Source organism: Artemia franciscana, chromosome 20, assembly GCF_032884065.1.
Source record: "Artemia franciscana chromosome 20, ASM3288406v1, whole genome shotgun sequence".
NCBI lineage: Eukaryota > Metazoa > Arthropoda > Branchiopoda > Anostraca > Artemiidae > Artemia > Artemia franciscana.
In genome coordinates, this window is record NC_088882.1 from 11154884 (window position 1) to 11164432 (window position 9549).

Sequence of the window (9549 nt, forward strand, 5' to 3'; positions counted from 1 at the left end):
TCCGGTTATTTCAGTCACGTATCTTAGACAGATTTTTATTCTTCCCATCCAGTTTAATCCTGATCTCTCCGCTTTAAGTATTTTCTAAGATTTCCGGTCCCCCCCCCAACTGCCCCCCCCAATGACGCTTAATCTGGCTGAGATTTAAAATAAGAGATCTAAGTTACGATGTTTTGGAGAAAATTCCAAAAGCATTTTCTGTAGACTATATGCTTAACTCTCTCACAAGCTTTAGATTTTAAATCACAATTCTTCCGTAATATTCCAAATATCTAAGTATATCAAGAAATTCATTTTTTCAAAAGGACCCAATGATTAATTTTAAAAGTCCCGTTATTGACTTAACAACATTAAATTGTATACTTTTTCCTTTCAACTGTATAATCTGTGATATATATATATATATATATATATATATATATATATATATATATATATATATATATATATATATTTGAGTCGCACGGATCTATCGCGTAATCGCAGAAATTATGCTGTTGAGCTACCGCAATTTGGGTTAATCAAAGGTGCCAGCTAATCCGAAATGAAATGGAAAGGCCTCACCCACGGAGCGCCTCAGCCATGATCCAGGCAGCTCCCCAGCCAGGTAGGTGCGATTACCAGGGTTGACACCGGACAAAAAATTCGTAACGTCCAAACTCTTAGAAACCTAACTTTTTCATAACTTTTGATAGGAAGATTTCTTTTCAAGGTAGGGTGCCTTTATTTTGCTATCAAGAGTGCACTTAGAAGGGGTGGACAGTTGTTAACTGTATATTTTGAAAAATATAATCTTGTGAAATCATATTAAAAAATTCCCCTTCAAATTTTAGAGGTACCCTTTTTGTATTTTAATCAAAAATTTGAAAGTCCCCTCCTTCTTTCTAAATTTTAATGAATTAGAACCCGTTTTTGCTTTTGCAGCAACAGCAGCCATGCATTAAAAGATAGAGTTGATTCAAGTGATATTTGACCTTTTCTCTCGAGTAATTTTCAACAGTACTTTGTTCTCACGCGGAAAAAAACTATTAAAGTGATCTTCATTCACCCTTTTAAAAGAAAAGCCCCCAAGAATGTGGATGAAAAAAATCAGGCGTGTATTAAAAGATTGCATTTTAATTTAGCAAAATCTCGATAAACAACTCAAAGAGAAATTCGTTTTTAATTTAAAACTTACTTTTTATCCACATGTAAGACATACAGAAGCTTCAAGAAGATGGAGGAATGAAAAAAAATCAGGTGTGTATTAAAAAACTGAATTTTAATTTAGCGAAATCTATAAACAGCTCAAAGAGTAATTTGTTTTGGACGTAATTTAAAACTTACTTTTTATCCACATGTAAGACATACAGATACTTATGCAGCGAAGCAAACATAATCAATTTGGGAATTTCTCACCTTTTTTAGACAGAAGCTCCAAGAATGAGGAGAAATGAAAAAAAAAATCAGGTGTGAATTAAAAAACTGAATTTTAATTTAGCGAAATCTAGATAAACAGCTCAAAGAGTAATTCGTTTTGGACATAATTTAAAACTTACTTTTTATCCACATGTAAGATATACAAATACTCATACAGCGAAGCAAACATAATCAATTTTGGAATTTCTCACCTTTTTTAAACAGAAGCTCCAAGAAGGTGGAGAAATGAAAAAAAAAATCAGGCATGTAATAAAAAATTGCATTTTAATTTAGAGAAATCTAGATAAACAGCTCAAACAGTAATTCATTTTGGACTTAATTTAAAACTTACTTTTTATCCACACGTAAGACATACAGATACTCATACAGCGAAGCAAACATAATCAATTTTGGAATTTCTCACCTTTCTTAAACAGAAGCTCCAAGAAGGTGGAGAAATGAAAAAAAATCAGGTGTGTATTAAAAGATTGCATTTTAATTTAGCAAAATCTAGATAAACAACTCAAAGAGAAATTTGTTTTGGACTTAATTTAAAACTTACTTTTTATCCACATGTAAGACATACAGATACTCATACAGCGAAGCAAACATAATCAATTTTGGAATTTCTCACCTTTCTTAAACAGAAGCTCCAAGAAGGTGGAGAAATGAAAAAAAATCAGGTGTCTATTAAAATATTGCATTTTAATTTAGCAAAATCTAGATAAGCAACTCAAAGAGAAATTCGTTTTGGACTTAGTTGAAACTTACTTTTTTTCCACATGTAAGACATACAGATACTCATACAACGAAGCAAACATAATCAATTTTGGAATTTCTCACCTTTCTTAAACAAAAGCTCCAAGAAGCTCCAAGAAGGTGGAGAAATGAAAAAAAATCAGGTGTGTATTAAAAGATTGCATTTTAATTTAGCAAAATCCAGATAAACAACTCAAAGAGAAATTCGTTTTGGACTTGATTTAAAACTTACTTTTTATCCACATGTAAGACATACAGATAGTCATACAGCGAAGCAAACATAATCAATTTTGGAATTTCTCACGTTTTTTAAACAGAAGCTCCAAGAAGGTGGAGAAATGAGTTGTGGGGGGCGGCAGCCCCCCAACTGCCTCTCCTAATTCCTGTACGTTTTAAGGTTCGACTTCGGGACGCAGCCTCTTTAACTCTTTAAGAAAACGAAGTTTTTTTCATATTATTTCTGTACGTTTTTCTACAATCCATGGTGGATGTAATTTAATAATTCCTGTACTCCTCGTACAGGAATTAGGACTGCCTCTCTTAATTCCTGTACGTTTTAAGGTTCGACTTTGGGACGCAGCCTCTTTAACTCTTTAAGAAAACGAAGTTTTTTTCATATTTTGTGAAAAAAAAACGCCCGATAAGGGACTTGAACCCCTTGACCTTAGGATTAAAAGTCCCACGCTTTATCGACTGAGCTAACCGGGCATGTTTGTAAAATACCTGCATGTGTATAAATATAGCTTTTAAATAACTTTTAAGAATTTCAAAGATTAACATGGGCTCTTATGGGGAAATGGGTTTTTCTAAGCTAGAAAATCGGGGGGTTAAGATTTTCCGACGAAACTTTCCAGGGCAATAACTCGGAGAATTCCGCGTCGAATGAGTCTTCGTACACCCAGATCCGATGTCGGCTGTGACCTGTAGGCGTGGCGAAAAAAAAAGAAAATGAACATTAAGTGGCTATGCGTGGTTTCTGGAAAACAGGGAAGGAGCTGAGCTTATCGGATCGAGCTGAAATTTCGCGGATAAGCTCCTGGGCCCTAGGGAACCTTAACTTGTGAATTTCAGCCCGATCGGACAACGTTAAAGGGGGGAATTTTCCCCATGAAGGAAAAGTCGGAGGGGGATGAAATTTGGCAGGTTTCTTAGTTGGAGCTCGGGCTACGAAAAGCATCCCTCCCCATCCCTTTGTGACCACTGGAACCGAAGATCGCTTAACATTGTCGTGGTTCGCCTCTTTAAAGAGGCACGAGTGTGCCTCCTTGACTTACTTTTTATCCACATGTAAGACATACAGATAGTCATACAGCGAAACAAACATAATCAATTTTGGAATTTCTCACCTTTTTTAAACAGAAACTCCAAGAAGGTGGAGAAATGAAAAAAAATCAGGTGTGTATTAAAAGATTGCATTTTAACTTAGCAAAATCTAGATAAACAACTCAAAGAGAAATTCGTTTTGGACTTAATTTAAAACTTACTTTTTTTCCACATGTAAGACATACAGATACTCATACAGCGAAGCAAACATAATCAATTTTGGAATTTCTCACCTTTTTTAAACAGAAGCTCCAAGAGGGCGGAGAAATGAAAAAAAAATCAGGTGTGTATTAAAAAATTGCATTTTATTTTAGCGAAATCTAGATAAACAGCTCAAAGAGTAATTCGTTTTGGACTTAATTTAAAACTTACTTTTTATCCATACGTAAAATAAAACATATTTTATACTTATACAGCGAAGCAAACATAATCAAGTATGGAACATGGTTAACTTGAGTTTATTCTTTCCACTTTCTTGCTTTCCTTACAACATTATTCAGCATTATTCAATATTGAGTCTATTGTGATGTGGGGTCTTTATTATATTTAACTCAGAAAACGGACACTCTGCACCAGTACTGGAATGGAGTTAGAAACGTCAATGCTAGGAAAAAATTTGGCAAAAATTTTAAGGAAGAATTGTCAGCTTTATTTTCAAAAAGGGCGATATGCTTCCAAAAAATAACTAGAGATTAAGATCTAAATCTTCCTCACTTATTACAAATTCAAGACGTCTCTAATCCATTTTTAAAGCCTCAATATAGACATGAGGGGAGTATTCTTTAAACATCTTGAACAGAGGCAAATTGACTTTACTTACCAGAAGTTGCGATTCTTGGAGAAAGACTTTCGACTAGATCCAGTCACGTCCTTGTCGAGTTTTGTTCCAAACAAAGTAAGTGTTCTGCTTTTGTTTGATGGCCTTAAATCGTAAATATTTTAGAGCTTCGGTTACTATTGAGTCGGGTCATTCCTTGCTTACAGTTTATTGCAATGAATTGTTTGATACTCTGCATAGCTCCTTATTCACTACCAAATAGCTACTTACCTCATTTCCTAGCTTAACCACAGCAATTATGTTCTCATATATAGCACTAATCACTTTAATGTGTTTATCTAGTATATTATACAGGGATATAACCATCGAAAGCTCTTTTATCGACTGAATCAATTGTCCACTCATAATCATAGGCAGCGCAATAGCGCTGCCTAAGTACAGAGCGATGTGGGAGCAATATATTATTTGTTTATTTTTTTTTGTTTTAGACCAGGGCAGTTGTACCAAAGGAGTTGTCATAGAAACTTTAAAAAGGACTCATTCCATTGAGAATCGGAAGGAATAGTGCCCTTTTTAACAGTCGAAAGTGATTGGAGCGCACCTGACACCCCTCCCGCGCCACCATTTCCTCAAACACATCCAATCAAAACTTTGAGATAGCCATTTTGTTCAACGTTGTTAAAAAGCTGGGATTATGTATATCTTTGAGGATGACAGCCACCCCAGAGCCCTCAGGGCAACGGTTGTAAGTTATGCCCTGGGGGTATCTAAGGTTTCTATAGAAACAGTAATCGTATAAACTTCGAGGGTGCTCATCGGGTTGCTAATCAGAAGTTTTATTGCCTTTTGAGACTCAAAGTGATGGGAGGATGGATACTCCCCCCCCACACACCTCGTATTTTACCAAAATGCATCTGATAGAATTTTCGATATGGCATTTGTTGTCGTAGAAACTACGAAATTAGTTCATTCGATTGGGAATTGAAAAGGCTAGTGCCCTTTTTAATAGTCGAATGTGAAGTGCAACTAACCTCTCCTCCCACCCCCACAATTTCCCCGAACACATCCAATCAAAATTCTGAGATAGCCATTTTGTTCAATGTAATCGAAAGGTCCAGAAATTATGTCTTTGAGGATAACGACCCCCCAACAGCCCTCGAGTCACGGGTTGTAAGTTATGGCCTGGGGGTACATAAGGTATATATAAAAAGGGTGAACGTAAAATCTTCGGTGAGGCTTATTGGACTGGTAATCAGAAGTTCTAGTGCCCTTTTTAAGATTCAGTGCGTTCGGAGGAAATTGGAAATTTTCTGATGAAGGATTCATCATATAAACTTCGGAGGGGCCTCATTGGATTGCTAATCAGGAGTTTAAGTGTCATTTTTGAGATTGAGAATGATGGGAGGGTGGATACCCCCCCCTCACACCTTGTATTTTCCAGAAATGCATCTAATAGGAATTTTGAGATGGCTATTTGTTTTCGTAGAAACTTCAAAAAAGGGTCATTCGATTGAAAATTGAAAGGGATAGTACCCCTTTCAATAGTTGAAAGTAATTGTAGGGCAACCAACCCTTCTCCAATGCCCACCATTTCCCCAAACACGTCCAATCAAAATTTTGAGATAGCCATGTAGTTCAACATAATTGAAAGGTCCGGAAATTATATCTTTGAGGATGAAAACCCCCCAGACCCCTCAAGACAAGGGTTGCAATTTACGCCCTGGGGGTATATAAGGTGTTTTATGGAGAAGGTGATCGTATGAAATTCGAGGGGGCTTATTGGATTGGCAATCAGAAGTTCTAGCACCCTTTTTAAGATTAAAAGTGATCGAAGGGAGGATACCTCCCCCCCCCTGACACATCTTATTTTCCCGAAATGCATCTAATAGAAATTTTGGGATGGCCATTTGTTGTCGTAGTAACTTCAAAAAAAGACTCAGTCGATTGGAGATTGAAAGGGAATCTTTTAATGGTCAAAAGTGATTGGAGGGCAACAGTCCCCCCCCCCGACGCCCATTAATTCCCAAAACACATCTAATCAAAATTTTGAGGTAGCCATTTTGTTCAGCGTAGTTGAAAGATCATAAATTTAGGTCTTTGAGGATGATACGCCCCGCCAGAGCCGTCAGCGCAAGGGTTATAAATTATATCCCGAGGGCAAATAAAGTTTTCATGGAAAGATGGGACGTATGAATTCTGGAGGGGGATTATTTTATTCGCAATTAGATGTTCTAATTCCCTTTTGAAGAGCCAAAGTGATCCGGGGCTCTCTCTAAAAATCATATAACATTGTCTTTAGAGTGAACACAATTCCCCGGAGCCCCATGGACAAGGGTCGTAAATTACGCCCAGGGCATATAGGGAAACGGATAGTTGTAAATTGGATCAGATGTTATTTATTGCATGCAATAAATTATTAATCATTAATATTATATTATTGTATTATATTATTGTATGCAATCATTAATATTATTTGATTGCAAATCGGAAGTTTTAATGCCCTTTTTAAGAGTCGCAATATTAAGGGAAAATTTGAACTAAATCAAAAGACGCTATGTACAAGCACATTGTCAAAATAGCGTATCTCAAGAATTGATTTGGGTATTAAGTTGAAACTTTCAGAGAATACTTAATGGGGATGATCATGTCACCAAAAGGCAATATGCGCACACTACTGCTAATACTTTTTTTACTGCACCAATTACTATTACTACTACTACTTCTATTGCAACTACTTGTAGAGCTAAGACCATTGTGATGAAAATTTAAAGAGGTATATAAACATACAGGTTAAGGTTTAAGGCTAAGATGTAGGGGATTTGCAACCAGCCAGAAGGCACTATATGTATACTTCTAATGCTACCATTACAGTTAATGTAACTAATGATGCTAAAGGTATTAAGATGAAACGTTTAGGGAACGTTTAAGAGTTTCAATTAAAGAAAAAACTGTGTGAATGCAGGTTTTCAAAAGGACATATAAGCAATATCACAGGCACCACCAAGCTAGAAATATGATTGAAACTTTTAAAGGAGCTAATTCAACTCACAATTAAAGTTTTTGTGCCCTTTTTAAGAGTAACAAGGGATTGGATGGTAATCAACCCTTCTCTCAAACCCCTTCATTTTCCAAACACATCCAGTCAGAATTTTGAGACAACCTTTCTGTTCAGCATATGGAACGGTCCAACAACTGTGTCTTTAGGGATATTAGACCTGCCACCCCCCCCCCCACAATTATGTAATTGGCCCATTGTGCTTTAAAACTAAATGTTACTTTAAAATAAATCAAAAGGCATTGTGTTTATGGTTACCAATAAGCCGCCTCAGCAGTATATCGAACACGACAGGGGGTAATATGTTGAAACTTTTGGGGATACTACTATTACTACTTCTGCTCTTACAATTTAAATAAATAAAAAGGGTGCAAGTGTACCCAGGGTGTCAAAGAGCATAGATAGAATCTTTTGGGGGTGATATTAAGTTTTATTTGTCAGGTAAACTTCAAAATCTATAAAAATAAATTAAAAATGCTGTTTGTGTCAGGATTAAAAATTGTTGAAAAAGTTTCTTCAACATACAAATAGCAACCCATACTATGGATTCTTATAAGAAAAACTGAATAGATATAAAATATTATTTTTCCATAAAAAAGACTAAGTCAATAAAAAGCGAACAGAAATTAATTTTATCTTTTTTCACAAAACAAGTTTTTCGAAGAAAAGTAAAGAGCTCCATTAAGCTAAGAATGAAGAAAAATAAAGTCTAAAGGCTTCCAAGCGTAAAACTTTCACAAATCACTATCAATAAACAAATGAAACTCAAAACAAACAGAAATCACAATAAATGGCCAAGTCAAACTCACACGGAGCAAAAATTAACATGAGTAGCGCTGATAATCCCTATACCTTCTCAAGACCACAAAACAATTTGCACTTTACTGAAAACAAAATACGTTTGAAATGTTTTTAGTTTTCTTACTTTCATAAATAAAAAATTATCAAAACTTTTAATGAACAAATATCAGTATGCGTAAGTTAAACTGACAATCCATAGTCATTTGTTTTGTTATTGTTGTTTTTTCTTCAGTAAAGCGCAAATTATGTTCTGGTCTTGAATTTTTTTCAAAAAATTTAGAAAAATCTTTTTGGGGTATGAAATGAAAATGGCATACGTATATTAATCACAATTTTTTCTTTGGTAAAAATATCTTTTGCAATTACATTTTTTTCCATGATTTAAATTTTTTTCAGGACTGATTTTTTTTAAACTATTTTTCCATGTCTCTAAAATACATGGCGCATACACCCGAAATTTGTCGGCGGTTTTCCATTTTAAATTGAAATAAATTGAAATGAAATTAAATTGGGTTTATTCGATTCATGACAAATAAAAATTTTAACGTTTAGAATTGTAAAAATCCCACTAAATTAATATCAGATTGAAATAATGTTGAATTACGAGGAGTTTAATTGAAAAAAGGTTGAAATTAAAAGTTAAGATCCAAAAACAACCTGTTCAGAATCAAATAAATGAGATTTACATGAAGGGCTAAGTTCGGAAGCAACCCAGGTGCCATGTTGATGCTTTCTTTAGTTTGATATTGCTCTTTACTTTTCAATGAAGGCCCGAGTTAGAAAAAAAATTCCATGGATTGGATTAAAAAATTCCTTTCCCTGTCATTTCCCCTGCGCAGGTTAGCAAGGAGTTACAGAAACAGTAAAATTCTTTGTGTGTATTGATGCATACCAATTTTTTATACTTTTTTGAGACTGAGTTTCAATGGCAACAAAATGTGTAGTTTGTGGATAGTTGTGGAAAAGAGGATAAGTCTGAAGCCATACAACAAAATCCTCGAACTTGATGACTGACTGTGTCCCACATTTTACCATATTTCACATCCCACTTGTAAAAACATTCAGAAAACCCGTTCCAATTCAAAATAAACCGATGAACTACGCGTGATTGGGCGAAATCCTCGCTTGTAATAATATTCAAAAGACCTGTTCTAGTTCAATATTTAACGACATTTGCTGGCCGCTCGGAGGGTTGCCTACTCCGGTGGGCACCGTAGAAAGTATTGAGGGGTGATGACCGGACCCGTAAAATCTCCGGGGGTGTCGCTGTTGGATCTGCCATAGCATCAGGAGAAAACCTTAGAAGGTAGTACTACTAATATTTGTTACATTTTTACGAATCACACAAAACTCTCAGGGAGGGGGGGGGGGTCAAACCTGAAAACTCCGACCCTTCGGATAAGGCCTTGCAACTAGGTATCTAGTTTTTTTTTTT

The 9549-nt window shown here is 35.4% G+C and overlaps 1 non-coding gene across 1 annotated transcript; it reads right to left on the reverse strand.

Moving 5' to 3' along the window:
- Positions 1-458: 458 nt before the first annotated feature.
- LOC136040498 (U1 spliceosomal RNA) lies at positions 459-615 on the reverse strand. The gene has a single exon (XR_010620776.1). It is a non-coding gene; the product is annotated as a U1 spliceosomal RNA (small nuclear RNA).
- Between the last annotated feature and the right edge of the window lie 8934 nt (positions 616-9549).